General features: G+C 36.2%; 1 protein-coding gene and 1 long non-coding RNA gene across 2 annotated transcripts in view; one reads left to right on the top strand and one right to left on the bottom strand.

The window, feature by feature from the left end:
- Positions 1–19,032, top strand: part of LOC147840021 (uncharacterized) — a 364,757-nt gene that overhangs the window by 329,190 nt on the left and 16,535 nt on the right. The window lies entirely within an intron of this gene.
- LOC147840022 (uncharacterized) lies at positions 430–17,605 on the bottom strand. The gene is made up of 3 exons (XR_015513654.1): positions 17,474–17,605; positions 2,428–3,679; positions 430–1,450 (listed from the first exon to the last, which is right to left on the bottom strand). It is a non-coding gene; the product is annotated as an uncharacterized LOC147840022 (long non-coding RNA).

The raw sequence follows: 19,032 nt of genomic DNA, 5'->3' as shown, positions 1-19,032 counted from the left end.
AGTGACAAAGTGCAAGATGTTTTTATCTTCTAAATGTGAATTTTGTCACTGTTCTGTTCTGTCACTGTTTAAGCTTATCCTAAGACATTAACACTAACTTAATTTCACAGGGACTTCAAGCAGGGTTTTAGTTTGTTTATGACAGAAACCGTTACAGTACTCTTTTTGACTGTCATATTTTCAATCATACAGGACAACTTTTTGGCCCCTTTACAAGATATAAGATAAGCCTTTGGTGTGTCTGGAATGTGTCTGTAAAGTTTCAGCTCAAAATACCCTTCAGATCATTTTTTATAGCCTCCAGATCATTTATTATAGCCTCCAGCAAATGAGCTATTTCTCCCTGCTCTCCCTCCTCATCATGTGTTACATCAGATAAACAGCACAGTGACAGAGACCAACTCGGATGAAGCTGAAATACAGATCATTAGTCAAAAATGCCAAGTATGTTTATTTGATGTATTTGTGGTGGAGTCTATTCAAGCCTTTCTGAAATGAGTCAAACACAAATTCCATTTGCAGTATCCACACACATATGCGTGTTTACTGCACTTGTGGTGATTTAGCGATTAGGAATTACATATGGATTTACTGTCTTTATAAAAATCATGATCTGTTTTAAAAACGGATTGAAAAATTCAAGGGGTTGTCCACAGTGTATTTTTTAAGGCTTGGTTGCGTTTATACGATAGAAAATCTTGTTATTTTTTCTTATATTTTACTTTGATTATATACAGCCACTCTGCTAACATGAAAAATACTTTCATATTTCCTAGATCCTCTAAAAGGCCTACCATCAAGAGGCTCTGATTGGTTAACTAACATAATAGGCTGTGATTCGCAGCTCCTCGTCACCTGAAAAAGTGTCATGTGCCTTCAAGCATTGTTAGCGGTGCCAAACAGCATTTACTGTTGTTTACATCCTTATGTCCTCGCTACAACATATCGTTAAAGCTAGAAACTTTGCATGTCATAGATCATTTTAACAAATAAAAATACTTACAGATGGTGGCTCGCAATCCACAGCTTTGTCAGTTGGAGGAGATTTAAACCGAATGCAGCACTGAATTGAGAAAGTTTCTGGAAGCTCTCCTTTGTCAAATTAAAATTGTGTAAAATTAAACTGTAAGCACTTCTCTCTTTGTGTTGTGTCCTTTGGAAGCCCAAATTCAGAAAAAGAATAAGCTCTGTGGAAATAGCTGCGTTTTAGCTTTTTTGCTACATTACAGTACTAAAGTGCCTCTGACCATGCCCCATTGCTGGGCTGTATGTGTATGGTAAATGCACGTAACATGAAGTGTTTGTGATCTCACTAGCCTAGGTGTATTTTTGTAGTCCCCAAACTTTGTTTTCTGTGGGCTTTGCTAAGCTAACTCTGCAAAAGCCAATGTCTCCCTTTGCATTGAGCTTTGAGTGTATTACATTTAGGGATGTTGTTTATGTTCACACGCTACATTAGTAGCAAAAGATTCAAAGTAAATCAGCACACTGCCACTTTAGCTCTCAAAGAAATTTTTTAAATGAATCGACAAACACTGAAATTTTCTCAATTAGAGAGCCCATACCAGAGCCCATAATGCATTTAAACATAACCTTGGACGTTGCGATATATTGGCATTGAACAAGTGAAGGTGCCGAAAAGGGGTGGCGATGTTGCCAGACTTTTATTACAGAGGAAAGCGTTTTACATTTACACACTAAACACTTTATCTCCGAGAGGTTTAAATTTGGATTTTGATTTAAAATCCTTTTTGTAAGTGTATTTGCATTCTATATTGTTGTATACTTTTCCCAGAGATGGGTTGCAGCTGGAAGGGCATCCGCTGCGTGGGGACTTGCTGGATGAGTTGGCGGTTCATTCCGTTGTGGCGACCCCGGATTAATAAAGGGACTAAGCTGACAAGAAAATGAATGAATGAATTGTTGTATACTAAATATGTACATTAATGTTTTTTGCCCCTAGGTCTACTGGCCTTGTGTTTGATTGATGTGATTTTGTGCAGGTGTGATGCGCTATATCTATTTAGCCTATAGAATACTGTCTCCGAGGAAGTCTATAGTGAGAATTTGTATTTGTATTTTAAATGTTTGTTTGTAATGCTATGTTTTTCATATTGTTAGATGTATATTATTGTATGCAAATGTTCCTGTTTACCGGCTTGTTAGCTGATTGTGATAATTGACTGCAGGTGCTGTGTAGAGCTGTTTGACTATTTCTGGAGTACTTCCATTTGCAATGCTTTACCTGATGAAGACCATGTGGGTCGAATTGTTGTGATATTGACATAAAAAAATTTCTTTGAGAGCTAAAGTGGCAGTGTGCCAATTTACTTTGAATCTTTTGCTACTAATGTTTGTTTTTTGATCGTGCACCTGCCTTCAAGTTTTTCTAGATGTGCGCACATTTCCGTTTTTTGCAAGACACACAGCTACATTACACATCAACTAAAGTTTAAAATAAGATATCATAGGGGACCACCCATTTAAAGGTATACAACTTAAAAATATCACAGAGAGTTGTAACAAATATTTTAATCCCAGCTTATTTGCAAAAAATAAAAAATAAAAAATTCTATGGACATGTTAATACATCTTGCTATACAAACATGACAGCTATCAATCAATTCAGTGGGTGGGGAAAACCACACTTCTACGTAAACGTTGCGATAGGCCTTAAAATCACTGGGATTTAGGTCCTATTTTAATGTCAGGAAATGTAAAAAAAAAAAAAATTTAAAAAGAGACAGAGAGACTTGTTGGGTTTATAGCACTCCAGTATGACTGTGGACAAACTATACCTACACACAATTCTGTACAAACAGCTTACAAAAGTTGATTTTCATCATAGGTGCCCTATAAGTTAAAAGTTAAACTTAACTCTGAAAACTCATAACTTATATTTTCTTAATTCCACAAGAAACAAAAAACTGTAATGACACAATTATAACACATTGTTAAAGTTAAACCAAAAAGTAAAGCATGCACTGGGGCGGTTCGCTGCTGAGTGTGATGCGGCTGGGATGAGAATCGGCACCTCCAAGTCCGAGGCCATGGTGCTCCACCAGAAAAAGGTGTGTTACCATCTCCAGGTTGAAGGAAAGTCCTTACCCCAGGTGGAGGAGTTCAAGTATTTTGGGATTTTGTTCACGAGTGAGGGAAGGATGGAACGTGAGATTGACAGGCGGATTGGTGCAGCAGTAATGCAGTCGATGTATCGGTCCGTTGTAGTAAATAAGGAGCTGTGGTGAAAGACAAAGCTCTCGATTTACCAGTCAATTTATGTTCCTACTCTTACCTATGGTCATGAGCTTTGGTTCAAGATCTTGAATAAAAGCAGCTAAAATAAGTTTCTTTCGCAGGATGGCTGGGCTCACCCTTATAGATAGGGTGAGGAGCTCTGTCACGCCGGAGGAGCTCGGAGTAGAGCTGCTGCTTCTCCACATCGAGAGTTGTCAGCTAAGGTGGCTCGGGCATCTGTTTAGGATGCCTCTTGGACGGCTACATAGGGAGATCTTCCAGGCATATCCCACCAGGAGGAGGCCTCAGCGAAGACCCAGGACATGCTGGAGGGACTATGTCTCTGTGCTGGCCTGGGAACACCTCGGGATCCACCCAAAGGAGCTGGGGGAAGTGCCTGGGGAGAGAGATGTCTGGTGTTCTGCTGCCCCCGCAACCTGGCCTTGGAATGACATGGCATGATGACATGACAAAAAATAAACAAATTTTTGTTGTTTGCTTGTTTTATGCCATATGAGCTTCTATTTAAATGAGACAATATGCATAAATACATAAATAAATAAATAAATAAATAAATAAATAAATAAATAAATAAATAAATAAATAAAAATTAAATTTCTAAAATTGCAACAGAAGATAACACAGGCAGTTAAGAAACAAAGCTTATGTGCAATTCTCCTAGAGTGAACAAACAGCCTGGATCACTGGAACTTTCATCTTATATTAATGCAGTACAAGCATAAATACAAACACTCAATACTAAAGATTGATTCGTTACATAGCCCTCTAGCTCTTCTTTACACTCAGGGAATAAACACAGACTCATGATTTCACCATGGAGGGACAAAGCAAGCATGAAATCGAAGTAAAACACTAATAATACCGCTCTCACATGTGTCCAATTAGCTCTACGGCTTCTGTCTGTTTTGTTTGTCGATGTGTGTGTGCACGTAGGCTATGTGGTTAAAGTATTGTTTTGCAGACTGATTGCTTTCTCGGCGGGCTTAAAGAACATTCCAATTATTACCGCCACTCCGACAGTTGTTTTAATGCATTAGCTGTGGTCCAGATTGAAGGACGTCTTACACTGATGGATGGATTTGACCAGGCCCCTGCACTTACTGTACTTCAGCATGAGAAATGACACCAGTCTGGTTATGTGTATATGTGTCTTTGTGTGTCTGTGGCCTATAACCAGCTATGATTTCTTCATGTTCAAAATTAAAGCTTGAAGTTTTGTGAATCAGCAATTATTTCATTTAATATCATGACACAAATCAGAAGTAACAAAAGACAAGTAACATGATTGACTCTGGTCATACTCAAGTACCAGTATTTAAAATTCAAACAACATATTTGCATATATATATATATATATATATATATATATATATATATATATATATATATATATATATATATATATATATATATATATGTATATATATGTATATTAGTGCTGTCAATCGAAAAAAAAATGCCAAATGCCAAAAAAAAAAGCCAAAAAATAGGCATAGCAGATATGGAAGTTGGAAAATAATAATAATAATAATAATAATAATAATAATAATAATAATAATAATAATAATAATAATAATAATAATAATAATAAAGTATTGAATACAAACAACTGTACGCATTGTAAAGTTGTATTGCTGCGAGTTGAAAACATTAATTATAAAGTAGAAACAATTTTGCGCGTGCGCACACAGACACGGTTCATGCACAGAGCAACTCGCATGCGTTAACGCACTAATTTTGACAGCACTAATATTAATATATTATATATATATATTGTAAGAATCAGCTCTTTGGTTTAAATCATGTTTAAACTTTGGGGATTCGAACATGATTCACATAGAATTATTTAAAGCTTACACTTAACTTAAGTATTTGTCCAGCAAATAGAACGTTTAGTGTAAAGCAATTCTGTATTATATTATTACGTGGCCAACAATAACAATATAAAAACAGTATCTAATTATTTAATGAGCAAGGTAGCAGTATCTGAAGCTGAGGCATTAACTTATAATGCACACAACACACCAACACGGACCTTAAAACAAAACAAAAGTTTATTGCTACTCTATAACACAAAGTACTAATCTACGTAAAACAAACAAATGCACATACATACACACACGCACAAGCAGTTTGAGGAGAGTTTTGGCTGAGTGGATTTAACTTCTAGCCTTTGCTAAGTTCTTAGCATTGCAACCTGAGAGAAACCATAAAAGCAGAGAATTTTGCTATTCTTTACTACTTAAACATAATTCACACCAGATTCAGTAATGGGTAGAAACCTTGTTTGTGCTACTTGCGTTCTGATGTAATTTTGGTTTCCTTGACTGGTCCAAAGGGAAATCCCGGCGAAGCTGATTGGTCAGCGTAGCAACTTCAGTGACGTGATGGAATTCCCTTGTCGGTGAAGAGGGGTTTCCTTAGTCGGTTGCTAGGGATACGGATGTTGGACAAGGCGGCGTTCGAAGTCCTTCCTGGGTTCCTGTAGTTAGGATAAGTTTCAGAGTTTGGATGTGTTGACCCGATGGCTTGTTGTTGAAGCGGTTGCACAAGCAGATCGGGGGTCGAGCCGGCAGCAAGTGAAGGTCGCGGTCTGCTCCGTGATGTAACGAGGCTTCCGGCGAGGCGATGTAACGGCCACAGCACGAGAAGAGCGACGTCTGGGCAGCGACGGCGGTGACGACTGGCAAAGATGACCGGCAAAAGACGACGATGAAATTCCTTTGTTCAAAGTTTTATAGGCTTTGGTAGAGGCTGGGTCTACACAATACTTGTCCAATCAGATAAGGTGCGGGGTGGAGTCACACCCCAATTCTGCCCTCTAGGAGGCCGGGTTGACACCTGGTGTGGGTGCTGCTTTGATAGCATAGTGGTTAAAATAAAGTCTTATAACATCGACACTTTTCATAGTATGGTTTCTTTATATAAACCAATGCATTTGAAATGTTCCTAGCTTTCAATCAATACCAAACATGAAGTATTTCACAAACATTCTGTAGATTTCATTTGTCGCTGAGGGCTATTACTCAATAACTATCCATAACAGTTTTGTTAAACACATGGAACATGTACACACAAAAACCTACAGAAACATAAAGCAAACGTACATTACTCAAATAAACTGTTTTACTTAAATGTCCATTAAACTTTGGAAGCATTTCTGATCGCTTCTGTGTCTGCCTGAGAATGTGTATTCCTTGCAGACGCCAAAGGGCACGCGAACCAAAAGGTACTTCTCAAAAACCGGTTTGGTGGGTTTTTGATTGTAGAGCCTCTTATTGTTTTAAGGTGTAAAGTTAATTAACACGCAACTGTGATGTTGACTGGCTAGTCATCCTGTGGATTGCCTTTTGCTGGGTGCCTGTGGATTGCTTTGAAAATGAAATCAAAGCTCAGACATGTAGGCACCAACCAATCTTTTAAGGATAACATGGTCTATGGCTTGTTCGGTTCTGGAACGATCTGTTGACTCTCTACAATATATATATATATATATATATATATATATATATATATATATATATATATATATATATATATATATATATATATATATATATATATATACGGGATGAAAACATTCTACAGTTATGATGTGCTTATTCTGTACTCTGTCAATTAGTTAGTATATAACCATAAATGCAGCCTCTGCCTCACTTTGTTGCCAGATCTAGTTATTATAACCATCACAGAGTGATGACACAATCCGCTTTCTTATTTTTTTAGGACCAGTTCCAATAGCTGATTTTCACAATAAAATTGGCTGATTGGGATACTGATTTACAGTATTTTTTAATAATTTTTTATGCCATATAAAAGCAAACATACATGTACAAGACAAAAACAGAGAGACCGAATTAATGGCCAATTTTTTCTCTGCCTGTAGGCAATGCTTTATGAACAACAGGGATAACAGGATTTCATCATCTAGAAATGTAAACAAAGCAGCAGTGCAGTTCTGTATGCCTTATATAAAGTATTGCCTTATGCCTTATATTCTCCAAATACTAGAATCTGTCACACAAGAAACCTAGAGGATCTCACAACTGCAAGTTAAGGATTGTTTAATGCAATAGTGATTATAAGTTTTAAAGTGCCCAAAAAAAATAGAAGGATGTCCAGGACAGAGAGTTACCACAGGTCCGAATGAACACGTCATCCGACAATTCAGGCTAGAGAGAAAACCTGGACATTCCACAGACAGGAACATGAAAACAACAACGCACTGATAACCCTCAGTGAACACACAGGCTGTATATACCCCACAAAACAGGCATCAGCTGGGACTCTCTGATTAGGTCAGCTGAGCAGAATGCACACTACACGTACAACACAACACATTCGTAATAACACATAACATACAGGAAGATCACACAGACCCATAAACCGTGACTCAATCCAAATAGATTTTTACTCTAGCTTTAGAATTTTAAAATGATAAAATGAAATAAAATTAAAACTATTAACTAAAAAAACTTAAGTTTAAAAGAATTTAAAATAAATACATTTAAAATAATAAACAATTGATTAAAAAAATTATCAGCTTTATTTAATGTTAAAAACATTACAGAATTATTAAATATAAATTGTCAATATGTGTTAAATTTGTTAAACATAAGTTGAAAATAAAATTTTTTATTAATCTTTAATATGACAAAAAAGTAATTAGGACAAGTGGGAAGATTAAGGTTGAGGTTAGCAATTTTGTATTATGTATATGTAAATACAATATTTCTACTTTTTCCGGTGAATGGATGTATTGGGGAGGATTGCTTTTGTTGGATTTTCATAGCAAAATTTTTCAACACTGCAACCCAGACAGTTTTTTTTTTTCTGACACACAGCAATCAAGCAGATAGATATTTAATTGCTTAGGAGACCACATCCGGTAAAAATGCGAACGTCATTATCATAGTATCTGTATAAAACTCTGACAAAACACTATACAGTTAAATAATATGCCTTTTATAACAAATGAAGAACAACTGAAATCAAAACGCTAGCCAGGACGAAAGCCATTTCATAAAGTATAGTATTTAGCTAACTATTTACAGTCATACTAAAATTAGTAAATATTAATAATAAATATTATTAGTTTTTTCCCAGTACTGGGTTGCAGCTGGAAGAGTATATCAGCTGTGTAAAATGTATACCGGAATAGTTTGCAGTTCATTCTGTTGTCGGGACTCCTAATAAATAAGGGACTAAGCCAAAGGAAAATGAATGAATGAATGAATAAACATCAATCAAGGCAGGTCCTGACAACATTATAGTTTAATATCTCTACACTGAATGATTTCAGTTATTTCAAAGTCAATAACCGTGCAAAAAAATCCACTCCAAAACAACAAAAGGCTGAGGACAAATGCCTGGCCTCTTAACAATATACTGTATTTAGGTGTGGTAACATAATATAAGAAAAATAATGGAATCTGTCTATTGAATTATTAGTAAACAATACATTATGTTCTAATAATTCAAAGGTGTTCAGTCAATCATCACTCATTCATTCCACTAAAACATATAAAGCACAAGTTCAATTCATTTACTATTAATAAAAATTGTTACACAAAAGTTGTCAAGTCTGAAAATTGTGAACAAGATCTCAAATAAAACAATGCTCACAAACATCATCGTGACTTTTAAGTTGCCTATATAGTGTATATAATTACTTTTATTAGTAGCCATTATTATTGCACAATCCTTAACAGCCCCCAGATCTCAGTTATTTTCAACCCCAGACAAATTTACAGCTCTGTTTAGTGTGCTCTATAGGGTATTTGCTCCAAAGAGTGGGAGCAGATGTGGACAGCATGGAAGTGTAGATATCAGGCCGTTTGGGCTATGGGCCTGCTGGGTGGATGTGGTCCAGAATGGCAGTGACTGTGGCTCTGCAAACTCAAAGACCGCAGATTAAGAGGCTGATGAGAGAGAGAAGGCCATGGATGGGAGCCAGGACTCTGTCTCATCCTCTCCACTGTTAAAGAAGGGATTGATGGCTAGCAGGCTAATCTGTGTGTACGTGTGCGTGTTTTTGTGTGTGCACTTCATATAGCTGCCTCAGCTAAACACTGAAAAAGGAGAATGTACAGCAAAAGCCCAAGTAAACATAATGCGATTCTTTAGGTGATGGGCCAAACTTTATTAGCAAAAATGAGCAGTAGCTAAGGTATAGATTATAATTAAACCTTGTTGTTTTTGCTGTAATTTGAAAAATGCTATATAGTATAATAATTGAATGTGAGTAGAGTCAGCAAGTTTTTTGTTTAACAATATCAGTTTGTGAGTGAGGCCTAATTTGGATTATTCGTTGTTATTGGAATGGATTAAGTTAAACTCATTTTATTCATTCATTCATTCATTCATTTTCTTTTTGGCTTAGTCCCTAACGCCCAACTTATCCAGCATATTTTTTACGTAGCTGACGCCCTTCCAGCTGCAATCTCTGGGAAACATCCATACACACTTTTTTTACACCTATACACTATGGACAATTTAGCCTACCTAATTCACCTATATTGCATGTCTGTGGACTGTGGGGGAAACCGGAGCACCTGGAGGAAACCCACGCAATGCAGGGAGAACATGCAAACTCCACACAGAAACGCCAACTGACCAAGCCAAGGCTCGGACCAGCAACCTTTTTGCTGAGAGAAAACAGCACTACCTACTGCGCCACTGCGTCGCCTTATTATACAATGGTTGTTTAAATTAATTAGCATAATTATAATATAGCAATTTGGTTTGTTTAGTAGTTAGTAGAAAGTAGCAATACTATCTTTTTTTAATTATTATTTACAAATGAACCACATCATGATATAGGTCTAAACATTGATTTTACATTACTCATACTCTAAAATAGAATATGTTCATACAGTACCACCATGCAGGATCTTATAGAATTGCTGGAAAGTAGAAGTAGAAATGAATTTGATACATTAAATGCTAACCACTGCACCAAAACTTCTACAGAATGTCTTTCATACTGATACGTTGCAAATATCTCAATCAAACAACATAACAAAAGACAAAGCTTTTCTAAGATATCTTGTTTTTTTTTTTTGTTTTTTGTTTTTGTAAAGTAGCTTAATATAATAAATGCATAAAGATACAGCGTGATCAGAATCTGTCTGCATGACTTTAAAGCGATCATTAATTGCCTTCCATCATGTTGTTCTATCAGGGGCTTTTCAAGGCAAGGACACTTGAAGATGATCTTCATTCCCTTGATAGGCAGCAGATGGAGGGCTCCAAGGTGGCTCCTCCTCTATTGCAAAGGGTCATCTGATCCATTTACGATATGAACAGTAGTTTTCCAATAACCTCCTAAAGACTCCATGGGAAATGTTGAAAGGAGATGCCCTTGGCGTGTGTGTAGTCACGGTTTTGGCAACTTAATTGTTAATTAGTTGATCTAAATCACACTCACATCAGTAGTTCTCCAGTTTGTTTGGAAAGTTTCCATGAAAGCTTCATTTATATGCATTCATAACAAGTCCAGATAGGCACCATGGCATCACTGTCTGCTTTCCGTGCCATACAATAATCCGTTTAAGCAATATTGAAATATGGATTGAGAGTTTATAACCGTAACTCCATCTGAAGATGATTAGTCAGGCTGTTAGACAAGTGACCATCACATTGACTAAAGATTCTCACAGATTTTCACTTCTTTTATTCATTTTACGTTATCGCTTTACTTCACTTTATTTTAAGCAATGTTTTGGAAACAAATATTTCAAAATGTTGTGCAACAAATCATCTTTTCTGCAAGTATCTAACCCCACAAGAGTTGGTTATTTTAAAAACTTGCCTAAATCAAAAGCTGCCCTTGCTAAACATTAAACAAACAAAAATCTTAGTCAAGCCCCCAATTTATCCCTTTTTATTTTAATCCACGAGGGAACACAACATAAAGAGAACACATGAATCCAGTTTCATTTAAACTAGTAAATTTTTCACAACAAAACAATTAAACAAATCATGTGTCATAACCAAGCCAGAATAAAGAAGACTAAAGAATCAAAACACACGTTCTCCAACAAATAACACTAACCTAAGACTAACAAACCCAACAAGTAACAAAGCACAATAAGTATAACTTAAACAAGAAAAAAGGGAGGGAAATATAATAAAACAGATAAAGCTTGATGGCTGGCAGTGGTCTACTCTCTCTCTGCTCAACGCGGCATGTTTATAGCCAATTTGCAGTTTCATAACTCGTCGCAGGTGGCAGAGGCATACCTACCAGACTCCAGGAAACAAACAGTGAGTGACATTAGCTGCGTCCCAAATGGCATGCACTATGTACTTATGCACTTACACACTCAACAGGATAGTATATGTATGTAGTGTCGTCCCAAATCACACACTAATGGTTTTTTACTAAGCGGAAATTCAAACCTAATGACGTTTGACGGTTGCCAAATCAGTGAAATAAACGACCGAATTGAGAGGAGGAATTATGACATCAATTTGTATGCAAAAACCCGGAAGCAAGTTAGCATTTTAGCAGTTCCGGTTCCCTCGTCCCAAAGTCAATCGTTTTTTTCAATGGGGTTTCAGTAAAATAGCTTAAATAAGGTTTGTGGCTAACACAAACTCAAGATACTTTCACATTTTGTTCTACGACATAAAACACATCAGTTACAGCACACTCTTGAATTTTTAAATTGGCTATGCTTCTTTAAAAAGACGATTACTATCAAGTTGCTAAATGGGACTACATGCAGTGTCGGGGACATTATACGTCATCAAGCTGACCTGGTGTGGAGCGCAGCTCGCTTGTGTTGGGCATTTGGATTTGTCTGTTATTTAGGTATTTTCATGAATAATATTTTATAGTTTGTAGTATTATTCTAATTGGGAATTCAGATTGTGTGTAGATAATGTCTTCACTTGTAAAGGCCGTAGAGACATCCATTTGTTGATCATTTATTTTAATAAACAATATTATGAAGATACTGCTTACTAATGCAGTCTGTCTCTTTCCTGCACTCAGTAATGCAAACGTATGAAAAAATGTGTAAAAATACATGCATGTTAACTGTCATTTTCACGTGATCAAGTGATTTTTTTTGTCTTTTTTTCTTCATCCGAACACATTTAACTCGGTCATAACTGCAATATTTACACTCCTCCATAAAATGTATAGCATGTGTGACTGTATGGGCTGCTTTTCACTGTACTTCATGACAAAAAAGGAATATTGAACGTTGCTTTGTGCTCAGGCATTTGATAGACTTGTTCCTCCTCACGCCTCATTTCTGTCATCTGTTAAGGTAAGCAGGCTGTGTGTACGCAAGCGATACACTTACATAAATATGTCTTATGATAATACTATATAGGCAGATTTATACATGCAGTTTTAAAACTTTTAGAACAACCGTAAAGCAAAACAGATGCTTTACGGTCTATGTGTTTTTGCGTATTCATTTGTTTATAATATAGAGCGTGGATTATAATATAATAAACAGAGAGATTAACTCTTCGTCATGGACAATATTTCTAAAAATAAGCTTGATAAGTTGTTTGTAGCACGGCGGGGCTAACGTCATAGACGAGCGTCCCGAGGGCACTGTAGTCCGTTTATAGCCTAATGTTAGCTTTTCTATTCTTGCCTTTGTATTTAAGATCCAAAAATGCTCATCGTTGTATTTTCGTGTGAGGATTATCCGGTTAAGTAAAATGTGTAAGTGTTATGGACAGTGTTTGAAAACAGAGCTTATTATTTGCAATCTTCGAAAAGCCTATGGGAAAATCCCATTGGAATTTTCACGAGGGAACCAGTTTTATGCTAGCAGCCGATTAGCCTACAAAGTGACAATATAGTTCCTCCACTCTATTATCAAATAATACCTGCCATGAGTATTGCCGCATTCACCATCGGGAGGCGCTATAATCACTCTCGTAGGAGAAATTTGCTTTCACCATCTAAAATAAATAACGTTATCCGACATGTGCGTCCGATAGTTTTGCCCCTTCCGCTACGTAAGCAAACCTGCGGTCGTTGAGTGCGTGAAGTGTCCATCATTCCACACTTTATTTTACCAGCTGAATGAGGGCATCATCCGGGTAATTAAAGTACACTTATTATTTTTAGAGTTTTCTGTGTGAACGCACTACTTACACTATTTATACTACAAAATGGCATAGAATAGTGCATAAGTATGCGATTTGGGACGCAGCTACTGTGACACAAGCAGGCAACAGTTGTAATGCCCATCCAGACTTGCATAAATTTTTCTTGTTGGTAGTTCCCCAATATTCCTGCTATTTTAATTATGTGTTGGACAGTTCTTATACAAATCTTAGTAAGATAAGAAAAATCTTTTTTTTATCTCAAGGGAATTTTTTTCTCTGGAGACTGCTTATCAAAGAATACAATAAAATACAATGACATAAAACAAAATAATTAAAGTAATTGCACATTAAGTAACATTGCAAATAATATTATAACTGTAATGTAGAATGTAGAATAAATTCAGATTAGAGAATATTGTAGTTATCCATACTGTCATCACAGATCCCTAATTAGGTAAAAAGAGTTATTGAGCTTGATAACCACATGTATGAATGACTTCATGTGGCGTTCTGTACTAGATTCCAGTGGTCTCAATCTGTGACTAAACACGCTCTTGTGGGACACTAGTATTGCATGCAGGCAGTGTAATTCCTTGTCAGTGATTCTAAGAAGTTTCTTTAGCATTCTTTTACCAGATAAGTTGACCAAAGACTCCAGCTCGACCCACTTTTTAGTTTCAGCATTCTCCTTGGATGTTTTCTTTTCTTGATGCATGCCAATAATTAACCCTTCTGAAACAGATGTTTTCCACGACAACTGGATGTTGTTTTAGAAATGAGAAGGTGCAGCACTCTCTGCATAAGTTAGGGTAAATAAGTTTTTACCAGCTGACTTTATTGGTCGGTCGGTAAAACAGTCGGTAAGTCAGTCGACAGTGGCCTCTGGTGGGTTTATGCGAGAACAGCAGGCGCGAATGGCACTCGCGAGAGAAATTTGAAATCTAAAAAAAGTGTACACAGCGATCTCTGGCCTCAGTGAAAAAAACTACAAAAAAAAAGGAAAGAAAAACGTACCTCATAGGGGAGATTTTGCAAACTCCAGAAATCTATGTGGGTGATTAATCAATAATGAGTCTTTTTATAGCACTTTATTTTTACAATGTAGATTGTGTCAAAGCAGCTTAAAATAGAAGATTATGGTAAATTGAAACTGTGTGAGTCCAGTTTCCAGAGGTAAAGTTCAGTTCAGCTCAGTTCAGAGTGGTTTAATTTTCACTGCTGAAAGTCCAAACACTGAAGAGCATGTGCCGCTCCACAAAACCCAAATGTGCCAAACACTCACACGTACAAACAAACAACCCCACAAACAGCTCACAATTTAGTCAAAAAGTGACATTCAAATGTTGGATTTTGATATCTTGATTCATGGCATCATAAGCCATCAAAGTTGTCCCATTTTTATTTATTTTATTTTTTTGAAGTTTTTTTTCCCTCTCCGCTGTCGCCACTGCCTCGCATGGTTCAGGATTGGTAGAGCTGCACATCGATGAATTTGCTCTTCAGTGTTTGAACTCTCAGTAATGATTAAATCACACTGAACTGAGCTAAACTGAACTGAACTGAACTTAAACACTAAAACCTGAACCACACTGTTCCAGTTACTATGACCATTTATGTGAAGCTGCTTTGACACAATCTACATTGTAAAAGCGCTATACAAATAAAGCTGAATTGAATTGAATTGAATTTGTTTGAATTTGGTTTCATTGAACTGACTGCAGCGATATATTTTGCTGAAGTAAAATCAATATTAAAGTATATAAATACAAAATACAATGCTAAAATAAAAAATAAACATTTTACATAAATATCCAACAGATTATGTGGGCAAAATCATCCCATATATGTGTGTGTGTGTGTGTGTGTGTGTGTGTGTGTGTGTGTGTGTGTGTGTGTATGTGTGTGTGTGTGTGTGTGTGTGTGTGTGTGTGTGTGTGTGTGTGTGTGTGTGTGTGTGTGTGTGTGTGTGTGTATATGAGCAAAATATTTTCACTTTTATATGAGTGATTCAAAACATGACTTTTTATGTCTACTTTTTTCAAGTTTGCCACTTTAGCAAACAAAGAGAGAATTTGATTTAGCAAAGTTAAGTCCAACTTCATAATTAATGAAAATGAATGAGGAATGCTAAAACTAAAAGCTTTTTTTTCCTTTTACATTTGTACTTTCAAAGCCAGTAATATGGCATTTGTCTAAATAAAATTCGGTTCACACAGACTTTTGTGCCCAAATATATACATACAAAAAGAAAATTCTAGTGCTGCACTACAATAGATGCTTAGGGGTTAAAAATATATACATTCCTTTGCCTAAAAACACTGTCCCAGTTTGGACGGAATGCCACATTAGTGTCATTTTCCTAGTAAAAAAAAAGAAACAAAAATGACTAAAAACAGCAGTTAAGAAAGCATCTGATTATAGCTGTTGCAATTGGCAACTGTGTTTTCTCCGCTGGAGATTACTTCCATTATTTCTATGAACCACAAGTCCCAGAACTCTGTGAGCCAATCACTTCTACCTCAGCTGACAGCCATTTGGACAAACTCACACATACTCAGCTGAAACTCATCATCACTGATTACGCAGACTATAAATACTGCCTAGTTTCTCTTTCGCATTGCTAAGTATTGATTAGCTGTGGCTGTCATTCAAAGCATTTTCCTTATTTCTTGACTTTGGACTGTTTATAATTTTTCTGATTCTTTGTTTGATTCTCCACTTCACTTCCTAATCTGCAATTGCCTCTTTGAATATCACACTAACTGTACAAAAAAAAAAAAAAAAAAAAAAAACTACTAACACTTCCCTTCTTAGACTTTACAGACCTGAAACTTGCCTTTAGTACTTATTCATTGTTGCTCTTAGTTGTGTAAATTGCTTCCTTGTCCTCATTTGTAAGTCGCTTTGGATAAAAGCGTCTGCTAAATGTAAATGTAAATGTAAAATGTTGTCGCCTACCCTGAACCTTTTTTAATCTTTGATTTACGATCTTGGATAATCTACTAAACTGTTTATGCTTATTTTCGACCCCTACCTGCCTGACCCTTCTAAATAAAGCTACATTTGGAACTACCTTTGTCTGCAACTCCTCTATTCACAACAATAGCAATGGCTTTTTGAAGAAATTTTTAAATTTGCTAGAGTTTTGTTTATACATGAGCTTGTTTAAATGAGACTTTTATGAAATTTAAATATAAAGTACATTTGAAGGTGCATAGACCTGGCTGTGTGAGCTACTGTAGTTGGAATGATTCACTTTCTTTTGCATGACATTGACATTACAGTACAGATTGACTTTTTCTGTAAAATCTTAAACATAGCATAAGCTTTCATTTCATGTGTCATAAAGTGTAAAGGAGACTGCCAGGATCACATGTAAATGTAATCCTTTTGATCCTTCCAGCAAAGACGTCCAGAATCCTTCAAATAAAACCAGAAAAGTCTGCAAGGTCACTTGTTTAAGTCACATTGCAATGGCAATAGAAAGAGCGGTTTATAATTGGAAAATCTTACATTAATTATTAACAAGCCAAACTTTTGAAAGGTGCAGTTAATATATCATCTTGATCATTGTATTAAATTCATTAAAGTAGTTTTTGCTCATGTCCTTCCTCGTCCTGGAAAGATTATACAAATGCAATATATAGCACAGCAACAGCGTCTTTGATATTGCATTTCTTAAAGGAAAAGTGTTGTCATTCATGAGGTTATTTTCCATTACTATTCATATTTCAGCATTGATCCGTATTAACTTTAACCAAGGTTTGTTTTCTTCAACCTCAGAGCAAACCGAAGTGCTTCGACCTTGTGGTAATTTACAGCCTTGATAACAGGGAGTTCCTTTGCACCAAGAAGCTTTTCATTTTAAAGCAACCACCGCATTTTAATGCCGGTACCCCGCAATTATGGACAGGAAAGGGCTCCCGGTTTTCCACATTATGAGCTGCATTAAAGCAGAATCAGCTGCCAGCTCTATTTTGGAGGCTGGCTTTTTTTCATGATCAAATCTGCGTTGGCTCACTGCCTCTTTCTATTCAGTTCATTCTGTGAGCATTACGCCATTACAACTGTCAATCATTTCCCGGCATAAAAGGCTTCATTTGAAAGGCTCAATGAAAATCTCATATCTTACATGAAACAGCCTTGATTTATGTCTTTCCTTTGCTGTCTCGAAGAGGCGTAACGGTCCTGCATGGCTCAGATACAGCCTTTCAGCATGCAGGCAGAGACACAGGAAATTTGTATGCTGTTTTTCGGGGGTCTCCTGTTTTTGCTCAGTCAATATCTGCCAACAGCAGGTGGGAGGAACAAACTGCAAAAGAGGAGCACAATGGTGCAAAGTGCAAGACTGAAAATTGTGAAGGATGAGGGGGTTTTATGTGTTTTTACCCAGAGTGCCCCATAGACACGCCTTCTCTAACCACTTTCAGGCTTGAGGGGGTCTAAGTGAGGCTGAGATGGAAAGAAAGAGAATAAATTGCAGGAACTTCCATCTTCAAAGGCCACCTTGAAAGAGCTACTTCTATTTTTAAAGCTGACAGCAGACTGCTCGGCCCCCTTTATTAGTTGCACCTTTATTTCACACAGTGTGACTTTATATCTCAAATTATGACTTCATGAAAGTGTGATTTTTATATCCCCGATGTGACTTTATATCATATAATAGAGTCCTAATATCTCACACAGAGTTCATTTTTAGTTCGCAATGTAATTTTTCATGTTTATTTCACTCTACATCACACGGTGACACTTAATTTGACTTTATATGTCACGACTATAGCTCGTGATTGTTACTTAATTGTTAATTAATTTGACTTTTATATTTTATAATTTGATCTACATCTCATAATTATGAATATTTTTTTTTGTCTTACAATCTGGTTTAATATGGCTATATCTCAGAGTTAAAACTCATAATTGTTACTAGATATTTCATAATTTCATCCATATCGCATAGTTTAGACATAAAATTTCAAAAGTGTTACATTTTTCTTACAATCTGAATTGAATTTCAATATATTTCAAATGTGTTTTAACTCTCATAAGTGTTACCATCACATAATTTCATCTATATTTCAACTTACAACTGTGAGATTTGACGTAATATCTCATAAATGTGACCCGACATTGCTACTTAGGGGGTAGTTCACCCCAAATTTTCAGTTCTAATCATTTACTTACCCTACCTTTGTTCCAAACCTGTTTGAGTTTCTTTCTTCTGTTGAACACAACGAAAGACATACACTACTTGACAAAAGTCTTGTCACCTATCCAAGTTTTAGGAAGAATTAATAATACCTTGATTTCTTATTAATCATTTGGTATCATACATGGCTTATATGAAAGGGAAATGCCTCTAGATTATGCTTATACCTAAATAAAATATGATCATCCCTTGATTTTTAATTATTTAATTAGGACAGTAAGGTCTGACTTAGACAAAAGTCTTGTCACTTAACAGAAATACTGTACAATATAAAATATAAAGTCATGGGGCAGTGGAAAAAATAATGAATATTGTGTACGACTCCTATGAGCTTGAAGGACTGCATTCATACATCTCTGCAATGACTCAAATAACCTATTAATAAAGTCATCTGGAATAGCAAATAAAGCGTTCTTGCAGGACTCTCAGTTCATCAAAAGTTTTTGGATTCATCTTCAATGCCTCCTCCATCTTAACCCAGCCAT

The sequence above is a fragment of the Danio rerio genome, chromosome 17 (genome assembly GCF_052040795.2).
Source record: "Danio rerio strain M-AB ecotype USA chromosome 17, GRCz13ab, whole genome shotgun sequence".
NCBI lineage: Eukaryota > Metazoa > Chordata > Actinopteri > Cypriniformes > Danionidae > Danio > Danio rerio.
Note: the sequence above shows the minus strand (reverse complement) of the source record. Positions and strands in the feature narration are given on the sequence as shown.